At 38.5% G+C, this 25,024-nt stretch overlaps 1 protein-coding gene across 1 annotated transcript in view; it reads left to right on the top strand.

Annotated features, from left to right (window-relative positions):
• RFX3 (regulatory factor X3) overlaps positions 1–25,024 on the top strand; it is a 286,275-nt gene that overhangs the window by 112,141 nt on the left and 149,110 nt on the right. The window lies entirely within an intron of this gene.

Raw genomic sequence — 25,024 nt, 5'->3', positions numbered from 1 at the left:
ATCCTGTCCTGTTCAGTTTATGCAACACTTTACTGATTATTTTTTAAAGTTCTTGGCTGTCAACTTTTGCAGACTTAATCAGTGCAGGTCAGTTTTTTATCACTGCCTTTGTATACCTAAATCCACTACTAAACTAGATAATGAAGAATGGAATAGTGACTGCCACATGAACTGCGGATGGAAGTAAAAAAAAAAGGGAAACTATATTTTTTTTTATTAATTTGAGATATAATGTATAAATATGTTCATATTGTAACAATGCAAGGCCCTGTCACTGGGTGAATATAGGTAGAAATGGTCAGGAAAAGAACATAAGGTTTGCACATTTGCTGACTGCAGAACTACACAGCGTTAATTTTAAGTAGAGAAAACTGATTTCTCCAGATTTCGATATTTCTGGATGGGGCTCCATAGATTGGAGTCTTTGGTGTGATGGTATGTCCAGCCCAGTGTCCGGGATTTGTGGTCAACCAGCAGAGTGTGGGCCCAGGTGCACACAGCCCTTATAATGTTGGTCTGCTGAGAATTGCAGGGGGAGTGCAGTTGCTGCCAGAGAGTGTGTCTCTGTGCGGAGATAAAGGGCATGAGGCTGTGTGCGTCCAAGGAGCTCAAGCCTGTGTTCATCTAAGAAACTTGAGGCTGTGTGCATTCAAGAAGCCCGAGGCTGTGCATGGAATAGCCAGTGGTCTGGGAGACCAAACAAGCAGAGGTACTGCTGACCGGAGAGAGCCAAGGTGAGGTGGCTCAGCATTTTTCATTTGTATTTTGGCTGCACAAGAACCCCTGTGTGGGAAAGCTAATGTTTTGCCTTTTTTTAATAAACATGTGCTACCAGGTCCTTAAATATAATTCCTCTCTTACGTGGATTCACTGTTGAAAATACATCTAGTACTGAGTTAAACATCCCCCATGTTGTGATATATAATATATATATATATATATATATATATATATATATATATACACACACACACACACACACACACACACACACACACACAATATTGCCAAAAGTAATGTGGCATCCCTCCAAATCATTGGATTCAGGTGTTTGTCACCTCCATGGCCACAGGTGTATAAAATCAGGCACCTAGGTATGCAGACTGTTTCTACAAACCTTTGTGAAAGAATGGGTCGCACTCAGGAGCTTAGTGAATTCAAGCGTGGTACAGTGATAGGTTGCCACCTGTGCAATAAGTCCATCTGTGACATTTTCTTGCTACAAAATATTCCACAGTCAACTGTTAGTGGTATTATTACAAACTGGATGCAACTGGGAACAACAGCAACTCAGCCACGAAAAATTACAGAGTGGGGTCAGCACATGCTGAAGCACACAGTGCGCAGAAGTCGCCAACTGTCTGCAGAGTCAATAGCTAAAGACCTCCAAACTTCATGTGGCCTTCAGATTAGCACAACAGTGCATAGAGAGCTTCATGGAATGGGTTTGTGGGAACCATTTTGGGATGACCCCCTTCCTGTTCCAACATGACTGCACACCAGTGCACAAAGCAAGGTCCAGAAAGATATGGATGATCGAGTTTAGGGTGGAAGAACTTGACTGGCCTGAGTCCTGACCTCAACCCGATTAGAACACCTTTGGGGTGAATTAGAGCAGAGACTGTGAGCCAGGCCTTCTCATCAAACATCAGTGCCTAACCTCCAGAAGTGGAAGAATGGTCAAACATTCCCATAGACACACTCCTAAACCTTGTGGACAGCCTTCTCAGAAGAGGTGAAGCTGCTATAGCTGCAAAGGGTGGTCCAACTCAATATTGAACCCTACAGACTAAGCCGAACTGGGATGCCATTAACCTTCCCAGCTGTAATCCCGAGTGTGGCTCGGGGTTAATTTACAGTACCTAAAGTGGTAACTCTGAGCCCCACACGGGATTGCACTGTAGCGCTTGTCCTGCGAACCTGCGATGTCGTTCTACTGTGTCCTCCGGCCATGTCCACCGGCCGATGTCGGGGTCCGTTCCCTGCAAGCGTCGAGACGCAGTGGGGCGGAACCGGCAGGAGATTCAAAAAAGTAAAAATATGACATACACACAATTCATTGTAATCTGTTAGTATTACATTGCTGTATCAAACCATTTCACCTATATTTTATTGCTAGTGCTTTGTCCAGTGCCCTGCCTGCACTTTTACTGTTCTTTCTGCCTGGAAACTTGAGAATGTCCATGGCATCCAAAAAGCATCCCTTTAGGTCAAAAGCGGTTTTAGACCAGCTAGAGAACAGCGATAGTGAATTAGAATCACTTGCTGAATTGAGTGATAATGATTCGTGGGGAAATTCATCATCAGACACTGAAAATGATTCTGCGACTAAGCTCAGTGATGTGCGAACTTGGTGCTTTACTTCAAATTTCAGTGATTTTGGTTTGATTACATTATTGAATTAATTTTATTATTATAATATTATTTTTTAGAATTATTTATTATATTTTAATTTTAAGATTTTGTGTTTCAAACTTTATCATGCCCGGGAAATTTACTAGATTTTTGTTTGGACAGATTTAAGTGAGTTATTCCTAAGAATTACAGGCCTTCAATATAAAACAACAAATTTCCTTACAAAACAATGTACTGCTTTGACATTCAAAAAATATTGATTAGTTAGACCGCCAGGGAGGTTAAAGTTCATGTGTGTGTAAAGGCAGGCTTCCCAATACTTTTGGCAATAAAGTGTGTGTGTGTATGTGTATATATATATATATATATATATATATATATATATATATATATATATATATATATATATATATTACATTGGTTGTTTTATTGTACCTTACCTTACATGTTAAAACCTTTGCTTTGCAAATAAACATTTCATGCTGAATGCTTCCATTTTACATTGTTTACAGAGCACACTGAGCTTTTTGAACTTAGAGAAACCTATGAGCAGTAAGAGATAGGGGGTGCCTACCTTCTCTGACTCATTCAGATGTGTGTAATTTTTGATAAAGATCAAAAGGACAAGTGGTAAAATGTCTAAGCAAATGCAGTGAAGAACTGATTCAGTTGCATTAGCTGCTGCTAGTAAATATGAAAATACATGAGCTCTTCTCATCTCTCCACCCCTCACTACAAATTTTCTTACTCAATCTGAATTAATCTGCTTGTATGACCCTTGCTCCTGCTAGTTGATTTCCACCCTATATGATAACCTAATGCTTTCTCTTCTCCCACAATCCCCTCTTACGTTAATAAATGGCTACTGGATTTTCCTGCATCCTGGATTATCTAAGAGTTCTTCCAATATCACTTACCAGGAGGCAGTGTAGAGGGCTCTCACATGTCGGTACCTGATCCTGTCTAGGTTGAGCCATCTGAACCATAAAGTCTCCGATAAGTGTTTTAGGGGTTGTAGTGAGGTTGGTGATGTTACTCATATTTGGGGGATGTGCTCCTTTGATATTACTTTTTGGTCCAGGGTGTTGGGCTTTTTTCGTATTCTGTGTTATATAACAATCCATAGATTTTCACATTACCAAAATGATGGTTTATTTAAACATATCCTCTTCATCCATCTGTCAGCAAAGTAAACTGTAGCTTCACAGTTCCAGTAGGTCAAAACCCGTTTCCATGTCCCTACTCTTGGAGCAGGATTTTGCCCATGTCATCAGATACCTGCTACCGTGGCAAAATATTTATTACATCTCCATGTCCCAGTGTTGTGGGACCAGTCTTATTTCAGTTATTACTCATTCTCAAATGCTAACTCAGATGCAAACATCTATCGTTGTTACTACACTCTTTTTACATCATGACTCCATCTCTGTACCTCATGCTCATTTGTATATTGTGCCATGCTACCCCCATTTATTCTACTTTGGTCTACTCTGGAAACAAAATCAATAAAAATTTATTTAAAATGAAAATAAATATGAGCTTTGTTCAAATAATTGTAGGCTGACATTGTTTAGAATACAAGATCTACAAGATGGCTTTCAATATCAAAACACTGATATCTATCATACTATATGGCCTTTCACATCATTCTTTTACGGTTACATGCTGTGCTTTCAACTGTCACATGATTTTTTTTTTTCATCTTTTATCAATGTCGCACCATCATGTTCTGTAGCACTTTACATAAGATATCTAGTAAGATGTGTATTTATAAAAATAAAAGTGGATTGGTTCAGGAAAATATTGTAATTTGGCCACTAGCTGATGACAATCCTAGTATGGGTCCATGTACACTGGGCATACAAAATTATGCATATACAGGAGCTTTTTTTTTTTCTTTTTTTCTTGCCTGTAAGAGCAGCTTTATATTAGCCTATGTGTCCATGCAAATTAGTGAGCTTACAGGTGTATTTTCAGAGGATTTTTAGAGGCAGATAAAAAAAACCCTTCTGAATCACATTTTTGATAGCTTTCAGGCAAAAAAATTTTTTTTAACACTCATAAACGTGACTTTTAGGGGCGTTTGGCATATTCAAGTATACAATGAAAAATGAGCAGAGGAAAATGTTTTGGGGAAAAAAAAGGTTTATAAAAGCAAATGCCCATACACTGTCAATCACTATGACCATTTTTTCTGCTGCTTTTTTTCTGCCAGAGGTTCTGGCTTTTTTTTCCCCATTTCTTTATTTTTCATCACAAGGCATCAATACGCAGAATACAGAGCATAAACCACAGAAATAACATATCCATCCAGGGTTTCAACAACAGTGATTCATGTTCCAACATAGTCACATTTCGGTTCAACAAAGTTCAAGCATAATGTTCATCACAGCATGAGATCCAAATGGAGAGAAGTAGCTGATGTATGCGAGAGTACCCCAGGGGATTAGGCAGCTGGTTGTCTCTGTACCCTGTGTTTTTCATTTTCAGCTCAAGTAGGAAGAAGAAAGTTGGGGAGAGAGGGAGAAGACAGAAGAAAAAAGGGTTGAGGAGTGGAGTGGACAAAAAAGGAATGAACCTCTGTCCACTCCCCCATTCCTCCCAATCTGGCAAGATCATCAAATCAGCCTTCAAATGCAGTAGGGTGACGATTTAGCACATCAGGGACGCAGAGTAAATACAGGTGCATCTCAATAAATTAGAATATCATCATGAAGTTAATTTATTTCAGTAATTCAATTCAAAAAGTGAAAAGCCTATATTATATTGATTCATTACACACATAGTGATATATTTTAAGCATTTCTTTCTAATAATTTTGATTATGGCTTACAGCTAGTGAAAACTCAAAATTCAGTATCTTAGAAAATTAGAATATTACATCATACCAATAAAAATGACTTTTTAATATAGAAATATTGGCTTACTGAAAAGTATGGCCATGTACAGTATAATATGCACTCAATACTTGGTCGGGCTCCCTTTGCATGAATTACTACATCAATGTGGCATGGCATGAAGGTGATCAGCCTGCGACACTGCTGAGGTGTTACGGAAGTCCAGGTTGCTTTGACAGTGGCCTTCAGCTCGTCTGCATTGTTGGGTCTGGTGTCTCTCATCTTCCTCTTGACATTACCCCACAGATTCTCTATGGGGTTTAAGTCAGGCACGTTTGCTGGCCAATCAAGCACAGTGATAACATGGTTATTAAACCAGGTATTGTTACTTTTGGCAGTTTGGGCAGGTGCCAGTTCCTGCTGGAAAATGAAATCCACATCTCCATAAAGTTGGCCAGCAGAGGGAAGCATGAAGTGCCGTAAAATTTCCTTGTAGAGGGCTGCGCTGACTTTGGACTTGATAAAACACAGGGGACCAACACCAGCAGATGACATGGTTCCCCAAATCATCACTGACTGGAAACTTCACACTGGACCTCATGCAACTTGGATTCTGTGCATCTCCATTCTTCCTACAGACTCTGGGACCTTTATTTCCAAATGAAATGCAAAATTTACTTTCATCCGTGAAAAAGGACTTTGGACCACTGAGCAACTGTAAAGTCCTTTTTGTCCTCAGCCCAGGTAAGACACTTCTGATGTTTTCTCTGGTTCAGGAGTGGCTTGACACAAGGAATGCAGCAGTTGTAGCCCATGTCCTGGATACGTCTGTGGTGGCTCTTAAAACTTTGACACGAGCCGTAGTCCACTCCTTGTGAAGCTCCCCCAAATTCTTGAATGGCCTTTGCTTCATAATCTTCTCAAGGCTGCAGTTATCCCTGTTGCTTGTGCACCTTTTTCTACCACACTTTTTCCTTCTACTCAACTTTCTATTAATATGCTTGGATACAGCACTCTGAACAGCCAGCTTCTATAGCAATGACCTTTTGTGACTTACCCTCCTTGTGGAGAGTGTCAGTGACTGTCTTCTGGACAACTGCAAAGTCAGCAGTCTTCCCCATGATTGTGTAACCTACTGAACCAGACTGAGACCATTTAAAGGCTCAGGAAACCTTTACAGGTTTTTGAGTTAATTAGCTGATTTGAGTGTGAGACCATGGGTCTACAATATTGTACTTTCACAATATTCTATTTTTCTGAGATACTGAATTTTGGGTTTTCACTAGCTGTAAGCCATAATCATCAAAATTAAAGGAAAGAAATGCTTTGAATATATCACTCTGTGTGTAATGAATCAGTATAATATATGAGTTTTACTTTTTGAATTGAATGACTCAAATTAACTTTTTGATGATATTCTAATTGATTGAGATGCACCTGTAAAGTCGTGCCAGTTGAACCACTTTTAGAGCAATTTTTCTCTAAGGCCCTTCTCAGTGGCCACCAGGTCCTCCATCTCATTTATTTCATTAACTTTTTTTCAATTGGTCAGAGATTGACAGTGCTTGTGTCTGCTTCTGGCATTTTTTTCTGCTCTTAGTGTTCATGGACCCTAAAAAAGCATTTATTTTCAATAATCATTAGCTCTATCTGGTGTCCATAATTCAGCATTTTCCAGATTCACTGTATTCTATATAAGTGAAAAAATATTTAACCTGGAGAAATATCCTAATAACAACTGTTTTTGCACCATTCACATGGAATGAATGTACATGTAGTTTCACAAAACAAATAGTATAAAGGCTGCTTAAAATATTTAAAATACACTGTCAGGTGACACTATTTAATTAGAATATTTTTTTCCCCTTTTTCACCCACAGCTCCATGCACACTGGGGGGGGGGGGGCGTTTTAATAATGCTGGTAATGTTGGCTGTGTAAAGTCACGTAAAAATGTGAGTTTTTCAGCATTTTTGCGTTAGCATTTAGCAACGTTTTGCTGCGTTTTTTAGCTTTTTTTTTTGGTAAAAAAAAGTCCAAAAACAGGTTTGCAGCGTTTTACTGTGTTTTTGTAGCTAAAAACATTCCTCTAGAAACCCACTAGTCCTTGGGGTTTTCCAGCCAAAAAACATTGATTACAGTCTGTGTACATGGACACCTAGGATAACATGCTGGGGGGTTTACTAGCTGTAGAAAAAAAACGTAAAAAGCTAAAAACAGCCGCTGTAAAAAACGTTCCGTGTGCATGAGGACTAAGGCTCCATGCACACTGGAGGGGGGGGGGTGTTTTAATAACACAGGTAACGTTAGCTGTGTAAAGTCACGTTAAAAATTTTAGTTTTTTAGCGTTTTTGCATTAGCGTTTAGTGGCGGTTTTCCGCGGTTTTCCGCTTTTGCATTTTGTAGCATTTTTTTTAACCAAACAAAATTTTTTTTTTTTTGGTCAAAAGAAGTCCAAAAACACCGGTTTGCGGCAAATCGGTTTGTCAAAAGCCAAAAACAGCTGCAGTAAAAACTTCCCATGTGCATGAGAGCTAATACTGCAAGCACTGAGGCTGACGGCAGGACTCACTTGCAGTTAGTTTGCAGTACTGAAAGTCCTATCAAGCTGCCCTAGCAGTTCCATAGAGAACTCTCAGGTCTTCATGAGGAAATTCCTATTACAGCATACAGTATCAGAAGGAAGCTTTGCCTCCCAAATCTGTCTGAAGTCCACTTGCAAACACCTTCACAGATTCTAAGGAGTTGCTTGTGTGCAATGGCAGCTGCAGCTCTCAGAAAATCTTCCCATACATACAAGTACTGAGGCAGGCAGTGGGACCTACTTGCAGTTTGCTGCTATGAAAGCTTTTTCATCTTATGATCCTGGCCACTACAGAGTGTCTCTCCCCAGTTCCACCACAAAGTTGTCCCCAGTTGTACAATAATCAGCTGTATACATTGTTTAAATTATGCATTTTACTATAATTTTTATCACCCTAGATTGATAGAACAAATTAATTTGATCACAAACAGGGTATATTAGAAAAATACAGATATCAATGATTGCTGATCAAACCTCATCAGCTCTCAGCACATGCGAGTCTCAGTGCTGGGGTCTTCAGAAATTGAGTATTCATATTTATTTTACATTCTCTCCTACCTCTGCACAAAAAATACCTGAATGCCCCAGCTATCCGTAGTAATATAAGGACCAGTAACGTCACTGATAATTGTATACTACTACAAGTTTCAGCATGCCCTACTTGGATATCTCCTCCTCTCTGATTGTTAGAAGTCCCATCATGCTCTGGTTCTTGAATGTAAGATAAAACTTCTAGAATGCCCCACTGTTCTATTGTCTGGCAAATCCAAACAAATATCTATTCCAGTATGTCCAAGCATGTTATACCTCCTGTCTCTTTAGAGCTACAAATCCTAGCATTCCCATTCCCTGTACCAGTTGCCACATCTGTTGCAATAATCCATGGGCATATGCCCAACCAAATAAACCACATTTATTGCTAAAATAATAAACACTTTCTCATCAATTTTGTAAAGCAATAAAGGGGAGTTCTATTTAGGCCAAGCTTTCTTTCCAAAACCATGTGTGTATTTCAAATTTTACTTGATCTACACATTTTTTCTCCATTGCATGAATATTAAGTTCCCAGAATTGGGTTCTACAGTGTTTCTATGCAGGAGCTTGCAATAGTCAAATCAGGATTGATTGTCTTTATGAAAAAATACATTTTAGAATGCATAATTGGATTAAATTGTGTTTGTAAAGAGTTCAGATTTAATCTTCGCTTTTCTTATAGATATAAGATTTTATTGAGTCTGTCCAGTGTGCACGCTATATAAAGTTTTCAATAGTTATATTTCCATATAGTTCTACAGTGGAAAGTAACAATATTCTGTCTTACCTAGTTACTTACTGTAGTTATAATATGTCTTCTTTGCCCTATATTATGCAGTTTAGATTTCTATCTTTCTGTATGTGTCAGCATACATTAATAATAGACATCTGCATCCATCTGGCCTGATTATAAATCCCATAAATCTTGTTTTTATTCCATGGATGTCCTAGTTTTATTACTAGTAATACTGTACAAAATGCTTCTTTTTCTAAGTTTTTAAATTTCTCATACAATGGGATTAATAGGATGAAGTCTCTTTTTCTGTTTGTTGCAAATGGGTCATTTGTGTGCTATGACAAAAGTTTACCACAACTTAGGTGCCTTGAGTTAAGAAGAAGAAGCTTATGGGTCCAGGTACTGAGATTAGGACATCATGGGAGGGCATTAGAAGAATGTCATTCTGGAAGTCATAAACACAGCAACATTTTAATGAATGATTGCAACCCACCACCTACAATTTTCTGTTGACACTATGAAATGATCTAGGTGGTTGGTGGTAAGTGTGTGGGTGTTATAACTAAAGTTCAGCCACAAAAGCAACAAATTGAATTCTAAGTTTTAGAATTGCCTAAAAAATTGCTATAGTAGGTGTAAGAGGAAACTGTACATTGTGTCTTTTCTGGAAGTAGCTTGTATATCGTGACCCCCAAATTTCATTTAGGTGTCAATAAAAAGCAAAATTTAAAATATAGCTACCCCTGCAAGACTAACTTAGATCCTCACCTATCCTGCAGATTGTGCTGCTAATTAATTTTCTTGTCTCCCAGCTTGGCATTATGGTCCTTTCCCCCCAGCTCCTACACAATTATAAGACCCATTAGTGATGTAGGGACTAGTGGATCAAACCACTGAGCGCAGCAAGGGACCAGGAATCTGAGAGTCCTAGAAGTGTTCATTTTAAAGATTCTTCAGCCAGTGATTTCTCATTCCTACAGTAGAGGCCAGTGGCATGGACAGTGGAGGAGAATAGCAGTTTTGCTCTTATTTACAGGGATGGCTTAATCTTAAACTTTGGTTTTAGACTGACATCATGTCATTTGTAGCCTTGTCTCTTGATGGATAGTTTTGACATTGGTAGAAATGTTTGTAATAAGGACAGGCACAGCTGGTCCCACAATAATGGGAGTCTCCTAACTGTGTTCTGTTTGCGGTCAGGGCTTTTATTCCTTCCACTATGTGTCTTGGGTGCAAGATTCTATCCATTATTACTAACAGGATCATTCCCGCTGGACGTATGTTAACAATAGTTTTCTGGGATTTCTGCGTTACCTTTACTGTATCTGTGCCATTGAGCACTGTGCTATTTAACCTTTCATCTATGTAACCACACAGTGTAGAAATTCATCTTTTCAGTAAGCTAGTCTCTGAATCCACTTTAGGAATACCAACATTCAGTTAATTTAACCCCCTTCTCCAGCCCTACATTACATGTCAGAGATGATGCACACTTGTGTAATAATGTGTGTATTTCTATCCACCATTGTAGGCTGCCTGTACTGAGAGCACTTCATAAGCAGCACACAGAGTAAAATTGTTTTAATGCATTAAACATTATGTATTTCTTTTTTCTAAGAATTGAGGTAGGTCACAATTTTTTTCATTTTTTTTTTTCAAATTTCTATCATTTAAATTCCACTCTGAGTGTAATTTCCCGTGTTTACATTTACTAGGTTTCCTGTCAGCCCATTATTTGTCCTATTCAGCCTTATACTTTTATGTTGTCATTTCCTTAAGCACATCAGTGTTGATTTTAAATTCAGCTTCTTTGGCTATGTTTAAATCTACAAAAGAGATCTACTGTATGTTGGATGTAATATACAGTGAATATAAAAAGTCTACACACCCCTGTAAAATGTCAGGTTTCTGTGATGTAAAAAAATGAGACAAAGATAAATTATTTCAGAACTTTTTTTCCACCTTTTAATGTAACCTATAAACTGTACAACTCAGTTGAACAACAAACTGAAATCTTTTAGGTGGAGGGAAGTCAAAATAAAAAACTAAAATAATATGGTTGCATAAGTGTGCACACCCTTAAACTAATACTTTGTTGAAGCACCTTTTTGATTTATTACAGCACTCATTCTTTTTAGGTATGAGTCTATCAGCATGGCACAATCTTGACTTGGCAATATTTGCCCACTCTTCCTTTCAAAAACACTCCAAATCTCTCAGATTGCGAGGGCATCTCCTGTGCACAGCTCTCTTCAGATCACCCCACAGATTTTCTGGCTGGGCCATTCCAAAACTTTAATCTTCTTCTGGTGAAGCCATTCCTTTGTAGATTTGGATGTATGCTTTGGGTCGTTAGAAAGCTGAACATGAAGAGGAACTTCATTTTTCAGCATGACAGCAGAAGCCTGAAGGTTTTGTGCCAATATTGACTGGTATTTGGTACTGTTCATAATTCCCTCTACCTTGGCTAAGGCCCCAGTTCCAGCTGAAAAAAAAACAGCCCCAAAGCATGCTGCTGCCTCCACCATGCTTCACTGTGGGTATGGTGTTCTTTTGGTGATGTGCAGTGTTGTTTTTGTGCCAAACATTTCTTTTGGTATTATGGCCAAAAGGTTCAACCTTGGTTTCATCAGACCATAACACATTTTCCCACATGCTTTTGGGAGACTTCAGATGTGTTTTTGCAAAATTTAGCCTGGCTTGGATGTTTTTCTTCGTAAGAAAAGCCTTCCGTCTTGCCACTCTACCCCATAGCCCAGACATATGAAGAATATGGGAGATTGTTGTCACTTGTACCACACAGCCAGTACTTGCCAGGTATTCCTGCAGTTCCTTTAATGTTGCTGTAGGCCTCCTGGCAGCCTCCCAGACCAGTTTTCTTCTCGTCTTTTCATCAATTTTGGAGGGATGTCCAGTTCTTGGTAATGTCACTGTTGCGCCACATTTTCTCCACTTGTTAATGACTGTCTTCATTGTGTTACATGGTATATCTAATGCCTTGTAAATTATTTTGTACCCTTCTCCTGACTGATACTTTTAACAATGAGATCCCTCTGATGCTTTGGAAGCTTTCTGCAGACCATGGCTTTTGCTATAGGATGCAATTAAGAAAATGTCAGGAAAGACCTACTAGAACAGCTGGACTTTATTTGGGGATAATCAGAGGCACTTTAAATGATGGCAGGTGTGTACTGACTCCTATTTAACATGATTTTGAATGTGATTGCTTAATTCTGAACACAGCTACATCCCCAGTTATAAGATTTCAGTTTGTTTTTCAATTGAGTTGTACAGTTTATAGGTCACATTTATGGTGGAAAAATTTCTGAAATTATTTATCTTTGTCTAATTTTTTTACATCACAGCAACCTGACATTTTAACAGAGGTGTGTAGATTTTTTATATCCACTGTACTAATGAAACAAGAATGCTGACTGCTTCTTTAACCACCTCCCGCCCGCCATATAGTAATATGACTGATGCAAGGTGGTTCTCTCGTTCTGGGAGGACGTCGTATGAACATTTAATTTGTAAATGCAATGTTTTGTACCAGATTCCATCATTTTAGTGTAATTTTAAACAGAACAAATTACAAAATAAAATGTGCAGTAACACTATTTATTTTTAAAATAACACTGCTCAAAAAAAAGAAAAGAAAGTGTGTTTTGTATAGTTTTGTTCCATTTTGTTGCCTAAGGATTACGAAAATAGAAATCTTTTTAGCAAGACAATATCATGAAAAGAAAGCCTTGCTTATCCTTAAAAAAAAAATAATATATGTATTACCTTGTTATCTTTAGTAATGACCACGTTTTTACCAAATAGGTCTGTAGCAGAATTGTAAAAATTGGTCTGGTCCTTAGGGGCTGAACAGGTGTGAGAAGCGAAGTGGTTAAACAGTAAGGCAAGACCATAGGGGAAAGGAAAAATGGAAGTACTCTTTTTGGCAACCAGTGATACCTTGGCTTTTACTTTCATACTATACCTTCTAGAATCAAATTGGCTTCTTGGTAAACACCTCACATTCCCTTTCAACACCTTTGAATTTTTAATCAAACCTGTAAGCCGCTTAAACTTCTACCTAAGAGCAGATACCATGAGATGCCTGCTATTACCTCTACTGGGCACATAACCTTATGTTTTAAACTAGCTTCAATTAGTTATTGTAGCCTGATTTCTCTAACTTCGGGACTAAGCCCAATCAATTGCCATTCCCTTTGCCTAATGAAAGTGCCATTACTGGCTATTGAGGCTTTCTTATTGTATCAGGATGACAGTTGGCCAGGTTTAGTCAAGAAGTCAGGACGGTTAAGTCCCAGTAACATAGTGAAACTAGTTAAACAGAGGCACTTGGGAGTTTTCTGGTTAACATGGGTTATAGGCATCTTATGGTGCTTGCTCTTAGGTAGTACATGTTCTAAAGTTTAAAATCGCAGATATGTTCACTTTAAAGAGCAATTCCAGTATTTGAACTGCTTATCCTTCCAGCAAACCCAGCATCTGTGTCAACATCAGAAGGTCCATTGCACCTACCATACCCTGATTCCTGTGTAACCTACTGTAGTCAGATTTATGGGAGCTCTTTTCAGGTGAAATGGGTCTGTTTCCTAAAGCTGTGTAACTTGTTTTCTAACTCCTTTATGTATTAAGAGTTAGGTTAAACTTTCTAAAGTCGTTTGAATCTGATTACTTACCATATATAGTGTAGCACAATCTAAAGTGAATGTGTTTCTCAGAAACAACAAATATTTAAATGTCCACAAATATTAATCATATATTAAAGTTCAAAAACCATATATTAAAATTTACCTCTGTGACCACAAAGTGAAGAATCCTGTATGAAATATAACCAAAAACGTGCTCTTGATTATATTTGATACAGGATTCTTCACTTTGTGATCACAGCGATGATATTGATTAATTTTGGACTTTATTATATGATTAATATTTGTGTACATTGATATATCTGTTGTTTTTGAGAAACACATTCACTGTAAATTGTACTACACTGTATAAGGTTTTATGTTATTGAGAAGTGCGGTGAAATCACTTGCGTGTTTGGAGTCAGTCTGTCAGTTATTTGTTGCACTTTATTATATATTTAGGTTTGGTTGCACTGATTGTTTTATTGTTTTGTTTTTTTTTGTTTGGATCCTGTAGTGAGTGATCTTTAGGTGCACTTCATCTTATACACAGGCAAGCTAATGGAGATTCTCAGCTCATTAAGCTGAATACACACAGGTCAAAATTCAGCCGATTCAGCAGGAATTTTGGTCATATGTAGCCCTTTCTGTTCAACTGAAGCTGATCATTAGGCCAGCTTCTGTCGAACGGTCCTGCTGAAAAACCAGCATTCGATCAGCCTCTGCAGCCAATGGCTGCAGTGCGGTCAGTGTATTCTGACAGGTGAGAACACTATCTTGTGTATGTGGATGCAGAAATCTGACCTTTTTTTTTGTTTTCTGTTCAGCCTGCTCGATGAATGAACAAACTTACATTGTGCATCTAGATTTCCAGCAATAAGCATTAAGTGGATCCTTACATAACAGCTATGTCTAGATAAAAACTAGAAGGTATTGCTTTCAGTTCATTGATAACGAAACTGGAGGTAATTAAGACTAACTTGGTGTACAAAGACAGGCTCAGCTGTATGCTGTGTAGTAGGGTGGCATGTTTGCCTCTCTTTTCCACTTGTCACTGGTTGTCAGAAATGCTGTCAGCTTCACAGGCAAGAGGCTCCAAGCAACCAGTGATGCTGAAAGTGGGCCACACTTGATGGGAAAGCTGAGGGACTACTTTTCCATCAGATCTGCTCTCTTCCTTGTGATTGGCAGCAGGCAATGGATGCATCCTATAGCAGGCTGTCTATTGGCTATGGATCCATTTACAGTCAGTCACAGAGGGAGCACCTGATGGTGTATATTATATAGGGTGCGCTTGTTGGAGCCCAACTTCTGTAGCTGTAAGATAAAGGTGCCAGATGGATATCAGGGATGGATGGATGGATGGATGGATGGATGGGAGCAGTAACACTGAAGCAGCTCTTCTTAGAGTGGAAGCAAGGCTCTAATGCAATAACAAGAAAAAGAGAGGAAGGCGCCTCGAAGTGCAGTATTGACAATTTATTTAGTAAACAATGGAAAATTTGCACTTACAAGATAAACGGTTAAAAAGACTCATCGTGTGGTAATTAGATCCAGGTGGGACATCCAGCCGTCCAGCAGCAAACTATGCCTATAGGAGCAGGAAGTAGACTCCAGGATGTGCCTGTGCATCAAAAATGAAGCTTGGAGAGCAGAGTCAGATGTAGCAGATGAAGGGGACACCCTGGTTTGATCTGGGATTTCATCTTTTTCTGGCAAATATACCTTAGCCAGGGTATGGCAGATCCCATAGTTAAGTTCTTTAGGGTATAGAAGTACAGTTATGGGACCCAGTTAAGGCAGATACCATTATTTGTAATGAAAAATGTAATGTTTAATCCTAAATATATATTTGACATATACATGAAGTACAGTTAAAAAAACATATTATTAATAAATTTATCATCGTGTGTTAATGTTTTGAGAGCTGTGTCCGATGTGCAATTATACTGTATATATTGTAGTAACCAATCTACTGTCCCCTATAGTGGATATTCTACAAATCTTTCCATGTAATAAAATAATAAATCTATGAAAGCCCAAGCTTTTACGCTTTTAAATATGTGAAAGTATCTTACACATTCACTTTAAATTGTACTTCAAGGCAAAAGTGTTTTTTTTTTTTTTTTTTTTTTTTTCAGTTTTGAATGGAGTGGGGAAGGGTTCTATATCTGTGTGTTGCTGTTGAAGATTATCCCTCAAAGCCTGTCTGGGTAAAATATTATCACCAGGACAGGAAGAAAGGGAATAATCCCTCTAATGGAGCTGCGAATAGCAGAAAAACCAGAACAAAAGTTAAAATTTTTTGCCCACTCCATAATAAAGAGAAAAAAGTTTTGGGTGGATATACTCTTTAAAGTAGAACTAAGTATTTTTGGCTGGCAAAGGTTCTTGCCAATGTGCTTATGTGCACAATATTTTTGTATGTTAAAACACACTTGAAACTCAAAGCAGCTTTCTTCAATGATGCTACATATGCACTTCCCTTTTCACTGCCGAAGACATCTCTCCCAGTGTTATTCCAGGTCTGGAGTCTTCAGCCATCTTGATTGACATGCTGTGATTGTACATTGAGTTATGCATGCACAGCTTGTTGTACAACTAGAAGAGACTGCTGCCAAGCAGGCAGAAAATGAGCTTTTGTTGTAGATGCAGAAGAGACCTACAGAGTCTCTTTTGCAGTAAAAGCCCGCCTGCTATCCGTTTTAAAATATGTGCCTTTACTTCTAGTTTAAGGAAAAAATTGCAATACTTTAAATTATGTAAATATTAAAATGCACGCATGGTTCTGGAATTTAAATTTTGAGAATCTACCGGAAATCATTACTTAGACTTTGTGGCTGATAATGCTTGCAGTACTGCTTATAAAATTACAATTACTGCCTTTTTTCTGTAAAGACTGTGCATTTTGTACTGTTTGTTCAAGCATATACTCACACTACACTTGAGAGATGGACAATATATATATATATATATATATATATATATATATATATATGGTGTATTCTCAAATTATTGACCAAGCCAGAATATGACTGAGCTAGATGTATTTTACACAACAAAAGCAAGGGTGATAAAATGCAGATAGCTCAATCAGACTTGAAAGGAGTTGGTCAACAGAGGTATTAAGTATGGTAAATAACATTCCTCAAAGGGTAACTTGTTTATCTAATTACTAGTAAAAGAATGCAGTTTAGGAAATATCTAGATAACTTTACTTCAGGTGTCCAAGCCAAAAGGCATTACCTGTCACCCAGAAGATCAAAGGAGCTACTAAAAGTGGCCAATCCGAGTGCTTGCCATTGTACTGAATGGGAAAAATGTGTATATTAAGGAAGCTTATTTTTGGTTAAATGTGACAGGACACAGGAAGGTTCTCTGAAGGGTTCTAATGCTTGCCTTGTCTGTACCGCCACTAGGAGAGGAGCTTTTCCCTGTCATTAATATGGGAGCACAGGTATAGATCATAACTCACATTATTATAAGCATGGAAGCTACCTAGGTGCATATTATAGATCGGACATATGCTGGACAGTGTAGTATCTCTATGCTTGATATGAAGTATCTTAAATGGGACTTTGAGGGTTGTTGTTCATTGTAATCTTTACAAATATTCAGCTGGATTTCTGTCATCTGTAACAAATATCTTTATCCGAATAAATGCATCTCTCTGGAAAATAACTGTTAGTTGCTGCGGGAAAAGTACATACAGTTGTGTTCAAAATAATAGCAGTCAGACATCACTAACCTGATCAATCACTGTTTTTGGTAGAAATTACATTTCTACATGGCAAATAATTTACTAGCAGGTGTAGTAGAGTAATAAAAATCCAACAGACCCAACAGTCATGACATGCATGCTGCTAATTCTGTGTAATTGAATCACTAATTGAAAGGGGCATGTTCAAAATAATAGCCGTGTGGAGTGAGGTCATTCATTCTTTGAAAAACAGGTGGCAATTATTGCCCTTATTTAAGGAAGGAAGGCAGCAAATGTTGTACATGCTGGTTACAGTGCATTTCTCTCTGAAATTCTGAGGAAAATGGGTCGTTCCAGACATTGTTCAGAAGAACAGCGTACCTTGATTAAAAAGTTAATTGGAGAGAGAAAAACGTATAAAGAAGTGCAGAAAATGATAGGCTGCTCAGCTAAAATGATCGCAAATGCTTTAAAATGGCAACCAAAACCTGAAAGACGTGGAAGAAAGCAAAAAACTACCATTCGAATGGATAGAATAATAGCCAAAATTACAAGGACTCCGCCAACAGTCAGCTCCAGGAAGATCAAAGAAGGTCTAAAGTTACCTGTGAGTACTGTTACAATTAGAAGACGCCTATGTGAAGCCAAGCTATCTGCAAGAAGCCCCCGCAAAGTCCCACTGACATGTGCTGAAGAGGTTTTGCCAAAGCGCACATTGACTGGCCTAAAGAGAAATGACGCAACATTTTGTGGACTGATGAAAGTAAGATTGTTCTTTTTGGGTCTAGTGGCCGGAGACAGTTTGTCAGACGACCCCCAAACTCTGAATTCAAGCCACAGTACACTGTGAAGACAGTGAAGCATAGTTGGCAAGCATCATAATATGGGGATATTTCTCATACTACGGTGTTGGGCCTATTTATCACATACCAGGGATCATGGATCAGTTTGAATACATCAGAATACTTGAAGAGGTCATGCTGCCTTATGCTGAAGAGGAAATGCCCTTGAAATGGGTGTTCCAACAAGACAACGACCCCAAACACACCAGTAAACGTGCAACATCTTGGTTCCAGACCAACAAGATTGATGTTATGGAGTGGCCAGCCCAATCCCCGGATCTTAATCCAATAGAAAACTTGTGGGGTGACATCAAAAATGCAGTTTCTGAGGCAAAACCAAGAAATAGAGAAGAACTGTGAAATGTAGTCCAATCATCCTGAGCTGGAATACCTGTTCACAGGTGCCAGAAGTTGGTTGACTCCATGCAACACAGATGTACAGCAGTTCTCAGAAACAGTGCTTATACAACTAAATATTAATTGATTCAAAGGAAAGCAAACTCTTTAAACATTTTTCAGTTTATATAGTGAATGTTTTGAGTTTGTAAAGAAGAATACAAACACTGCTATTTTTTTGAACAGTCTAATATTCACTTTTCTTCAATTTCTTTAGAGGAACAACACAAATTTGATATATTTTTCTTCATGTTTTGATTTGGAATAGAATGTGTAGTGTTCCCAATGCATTTGTGTGTATGGAAATAAAAGCTATTAGAAGGATTTTGAGCTTTATTCACTTTTTTCAACATACTGCTATTATTTTGAACACAACTGTATATAAATATATACTAGTCATACGTCCTCCATCATTGATATAGGACAACATATTTGTCTTATGAGCTGTTTTTGTGTGGACTTTATAATTTTAAGACAGCACAGGGGTATGGACATTTTTTAAAAAACTACTTGTCCAGGGACTAAATCAGGGCCCCAATCTACTTGTCATTCATCACAATCTAATGTAAGAAGGAAATTCTCCTGCGCTCAATAGGAAGTGATAAATATAAACTACCGCTACAGACACTCTGAACTGATACCTTTAACAGTGATAAATAATATTTCTCAAAAATAGTGCAGCGCTGACAAAAATATATATATATCTATAAATAGATATATATATAGATATATATATCTATAGATATATAGTGCTAAAAATATACGGTGCTCCAATAAATGAATAATATATCCATAAACGTGCATATAGTGCCCAAAACAATGCGACCTGTTAATCAGTGAAATAGGAATGCTCAATTATGGAAAACTCTTATAGGTAATAAAGCTACTAAAACATGAACCCCTCTAGAAAAGGGGGTATATCAACCGTAATTAGTGCAAAGGTGACCAAGACAGCAAATCACATATAAATCAAAACCACATATATTTAAAAAAAAAAGTCCATTAATTTTCTAAACATAAGTGCTTCAAACAACTGAAAAGCATGCAACGTGCCAATAGTGACGATATCCGTGAAAGTGCCAGCACACTTAACCTCGTGACTTCCTCGGGGTAAACTACGAGGTTAAGTGACGTAACGTGTAGGTACGTTGTGACGCAGCTTCCGTTTCGCAGTGACGCACATGTGGTGTTGGACGCCATCTTGGAACACCCAAACAAACCCCTAACCCATGCAGTACACCTATACATGAGGATATAGAAGTGTTTGTACCTGTGGAAAACGTGAGTGGGCATTTTTACTGAATTAAAGGAAACCTATATTGAAATTACTACACTATGGAGGATTTCTTTCTTACTCACCATGAGCATGGATGAGAATTATATTTAGCAGATATAGCCATCCTGAGAGGCCTGGAATATTACCTATTATATCTGGGGAGGAACTACAGGTGAAATACTGCTAGCTAGGATTGGAGTAGGATCCAGGCGTGATCCTGAAAGCGAAGTGGCCCATTGGGTCGATTTAAGGAGGTGAGGCATTTTAGCCAGTGTGGATAAAGTGTGCTGACACTTTCACGGATATCGTCACTATTGGCACGTTGCATGCTTTTCAGTTGTTTGAAGCACTTCTATTTAGAAAATTTGTGGCCTTTTTTTTTTTTTTTTTTTTTTTAAATATATGTGGTTTTGATTTATATGTGATTTGCGGTGTTGGTCACCTTTGCACTTATCACTGTTGATATACCCCATTTTTTAGAGGGGTTCATGTTTTAGTAGCTTTATTATCTATAAGAGTTTTCCATAATTGAGCATTCATATTTCACTGATTAACAGATCACATTGTTTTGGGCACTATATGCACGTTTATTGATTTATTATTCATTTATTGGAGCACCGTATATTTTTAGCACTATTTTTATATATATATATCTTTTTGTCAGCTCTACACTATTTTTGAGAAACATTCATGACAATCTACTTTTCCAGATAAAAATAAATAAATTTAACCAAAACCGTATTTAAATTGGAGGTGATTTTAGGAATGTCTGGCTTTTAAAAACAAGAGGCCTTATGGCGACTTAAATGTGTAATATTTTTAACTTTGCTCTGTTTATCTCCTCTTCCCCTCCCTGCCTGTCTCCAGCACCGCACCCGGAGATTATCAAGGAGAGAGACCTTGCAGTGTAATGAGCACCGATTGGTTGCTAGTGAGGAAAGGGTGGGTCAGGGCTTATACTTTATCCCTTTCGCTGCCAGAGCCATTTTTGCACTTGTTTAAAAAATAATTTTAGGCCTGAAGATTACATAAAACCCACAAACATATATTTTCTGAAAGCAGAGACCCTAGAGAATAAATAGCGGTAGTTCCAATTTTTTTATGTTGCATAATTTTACTGCAAAATTTTAGTAAAAAATACAAGTAAGTTCATTTTAGGGCACAAAAAAGCAATAAATTGCCTTATATTTTTGTAAAATATAAAAGATGAGGTTGCACGAGTAAATAGATATCCAACCTGGCAAACCTTAAATTTGTGCGCACTCGTGCAATGTTGACGAACTTCAGTACCCCATATTTTTACTTTTAAAGCTAGGTCACCAATTTTGCGTTACGGAGGAGGTCTGGTGCTAAAATTATTACTCTCATTCTGGCGTGCACGGTGATATGTAATGTGTATCGCAATCACCGGTTCATGCGTAGATGCCCCAGTGTGTGCTTTTACATTTGAACGTGTATATATGTGGGGGTGGGGGCCTCAATATTTTTTTTTTGGGGGGATGGTATGTGCTTGGGTGGAACTTTAATTTTTTACAATAAAAGAAAAAAAACTTTTTTTTTTTTCATTACATAGGGGACAAAGTCCCCTATGTGATGATTTTGGTGACAGGTTCTCTTTGAGACATCCAAGGTCTAAAAAACCCTGGATGTCTCCCCTCTGCTCCACAGGGGATTGCTCTTTCCCAGGGATTGCATTGCAATCTCTCAATGGGGACCCGGAAATTACATCATAACGTCACTTAGGGGTCAGCACAAGAAGGGGAGGGGAGCGGGCTTGACCGCCCTTCTCCTTCCCCTCTAGCCGATGGCAAGCCAGGCCCGCAGATGGGCAATCTGAGCCCAGGAGACTTCACACCGGGGGTGCGGAGAGGCTGGCACTGTGTGGAAGCAATCGGCGGCAGCACTGCCGCAGATTGCTTCACCTGACAAGTGAGCCCTGCTGCTTGCCCGCAGCAGGGCATAAAGGTAGAAAGAAACTACCTGCTTTGCACCCGGAACTACATGTCCTGGGCGTCAGGCAATAGGGATCCACCATCCCTCCTGTTGCAGATGGTAGTATGTCATGTGTAGCTCAAGAAAAGCACAAAAATACAAATCACTGTTCTAAATATAATTAATTTATTTTTGAAACATTAAAACCAAATCTGTCACCATACTACTTCTAGTGCTCCTGTTAAATGTGTGTTGTATTCAGTCCCCGCCATTTTAAAAAGGTACACAATGGGGACCCTCGGGCTTAGAGTTTTTGGCATTGAGGCCATAGGAGGTGACCAAGACAATAGGAGAAGCTCTGTAAAAGAGAGGCCTACTGGATTTTTACCTTGGGGGGGGGGGGGGGGGGGGTCAATGAAGATCCAGAATTTTACAATAAACATAACTGCTAGGTCTGGTTTTCAAGTTCATAGTGCTGCATAGTCCCCTGATAGGGTAATAAATATATGCACATGCGCATGCGCATGGTATTTATTTAGGTAGACGCAGGTTGTGCTGTCTCTCTACAAGATGAGTGCATGTGAGAGTGCATAATACTTTTGGGGTATGCTTGAGCATACATATACAGTATATATGTTGTATATCACTTAGTACATATAATTTATTCAGCATAAAGATCTACACACATGCAAGTTTGGTTATGAATTTAGATATGGTTATGCATGTAATGACACTATTAACACCAGTGTTTGTACTACACAATTTGTTCCATTAGATACTCTCTTATTGAACACAATTTTAAACAGCATGGATGAAACATGGGGTTCTGAAGCTTATTTCTCCAGGAGTGGGTTCTTCTTCCCCCCATCCTCTATTTTTATACAAAGGATTTTTGACTACCGATGCATTAAAATTAGCAAAAATATTAATTAATTTTATAATTATATACATTTTTATATATATATATATATATATATATGTGTGTGTGTGTAATATTCACTTAGATATCACTCATTTGTAACATACTTTTATTGTTATTTCTTTTTTTATTGCAGTATTATCTTATGTAGGAGCCTGTATTAGTATTTATAAATATTTATTGATTTATTATAAATATTTATCCATTATAATAAATGTATTATATTTATCATATGTATGTATTTAATGTTGCGCTGTTGTGTGTTCTTTGCATGGTAGTGTTTTGCTTCTGTATTCTGGGTGCTTGGTCCATTGCACTTGATTATGCCTCTGGTCTGGAGCCCTTTGTGGTGGAGGTGGCTTCAAGCACTTACATAGAGTGTAGCAGTTGGCTTCAGTTCAGTCCAGATATTTGAGGTGGCTGATCACTGCCTCTGAAACCAGTAGAGATGTGGAGCGGTTACTGGAAGTGGCGGCTGAAATGCATACCCAGCCCGTACTTCTGGTTCTTGGGATCGGCATATATTCCAGCTCACCTCCAGAGCCATCTTGGAAATATGACCAGCCACAACATACTAAGATGGAGGATATGTATTTGACAGAATGTATATTTAACACTGCAGCCATAGGCAGCGGCTACAGTGCTGACATTGGAAGGAACAATGCACCATTGGGCTGATAATAGGAGGAAGTATTTATTTTAATTAGGTGAATGCACGTGAGACCACTGAATGCTTGCGTTTTATATAGTTGGTGCAAATCATGATCTGGTATGTAATATAAGTTAGTTAAATATCGTCATTGTTGCATTTCTGATTGGTGTATTATACTTTTCTTTTCAATCAGTGAGTCATGTGATTTTTTTTTTTTTTGGGAGAACTAGACCCAATCCATGAGTGAAAGGATTAAACAAATCTTATGCTGTGGTTAGTGCCATAACTAGGCTAACAGTAAGGATCCAAAAGGTTTGGCTCTGAAGAAGAGAGTCCTTCAAAATGCTTAAGCCAGTTGGATCCGGGTGAAGTTCTCCTAGGTTCAGGAGCATATGAAGTGGGCTGAACAGTAGCAAGACTTTGATGTGCTTTGTTAATCTTTTGTTTGTGAGTAGGTTTATTCACTTTTTTATAATGGTTACTGGGATAAAGCGCTAGGCTGGTGCACCCTCTTCTGTTTGTTTTTTCAGTCTTTTCTATTTGGACATCTCCACTCCTTAGAGGGCAGTAAAGCGAGGTGCATATGTGTATCTCACATCAAGATATGATGTACTACAAGTATTGTTGTTAGACCACTACACTCATGAGCAGGAGGTGCTTTGTTCTGTAGTACACAGTAGTAACCCCTAGCTGATCCTCTGGTTTTCTGATCCTCCTCTCTCGCTCTGGTCCCCAATCACCTCCTGCAATATTGCTCCCATGCTGTACACCAAGTGTGACATTGCTAGTTTCTCCTGCTTCGGTCTCCCAACTCTGCGGATCCTGGTCACCTTTCGCTATAGCATTCTAATGTTACACATCATGTGTGCTGTCTGCTAGTTGTTTCACTCCACACCCTTCTCACCGTCCTAATGCTCCCATGTTGTACGCTAAATGTGACTGCTGATGACATCTTTCTGGTTCGCTTGTTGGTGTCCCAGAGTTCCTCAAAAGCTGCAGGTGCTTTCAGTGAGCTTTGTCATAGACGTCTATGGAGGCTTTGAAGATGCTTTAAGCACCATGAAAGCGACATGGTGTATAATTTTTGAAGCGAAGCAAATGCAATGTGTAAACAGGACTGTAAACTTGCCAATTTATTTAGTGAGAGGTGCTTTGATTGGCATTCAGAGTGCTTTAAAAAAGCATGTCCAGTGCCACATTTTGAAACAAGTGTAAACGAGCCTTTATGATTAGAAGTAGCTTTACTACTATCCCTGCCTAAGAGTAGATTCGCTACTTTCCCTGCTAAAGAGTAGATTCGCTACTTTCCCTGCTAAAGAGTAGATTCGCTACTTTCCCTGCTAAAGAGTAGATTCGCTACTTTCCCTGCTAAAGAGTAGATTCGCTACTTTCCCTGCTAAAGAGTAGATTCGCTACTTTCCCTGCTACAGAGTAGATTCGCTACTTTCCCTGCTACAGAGTAGATTCGCTACTTTCCCTGCTACAGAGTAGATTCGCTGCTTTCCCTGCTACAGAGTAGATTCGCTGCTTTCCCTGCTACAGAGTAGATTCGCTGCTTTCCCTGCTACAGAGTAGATTCGCTGCTTTCCCTGCTACAGAGTAGATTCACTACTTTCCCT

Source organism: Staurois parvus, unplaced genomic scaffold (assembly GCF_062004578.1).
Source record: "Staurois parvus isolate SC_StPar_1 unplaced genomic scaffold, SC_StPar_1.0 ptg000929l, whole genome shotgun sequence".
NCBI classification, from domain to species: Eukaryota; Metazoa; Chordata; class Amphibia; order Anura; family Ranidae; genus Staurois; species Staurois parvus.
Note: the sequence above shows the minus strand (reverse complement) of the source record. Positions and strands in the feature narration are given on the sequence as shown.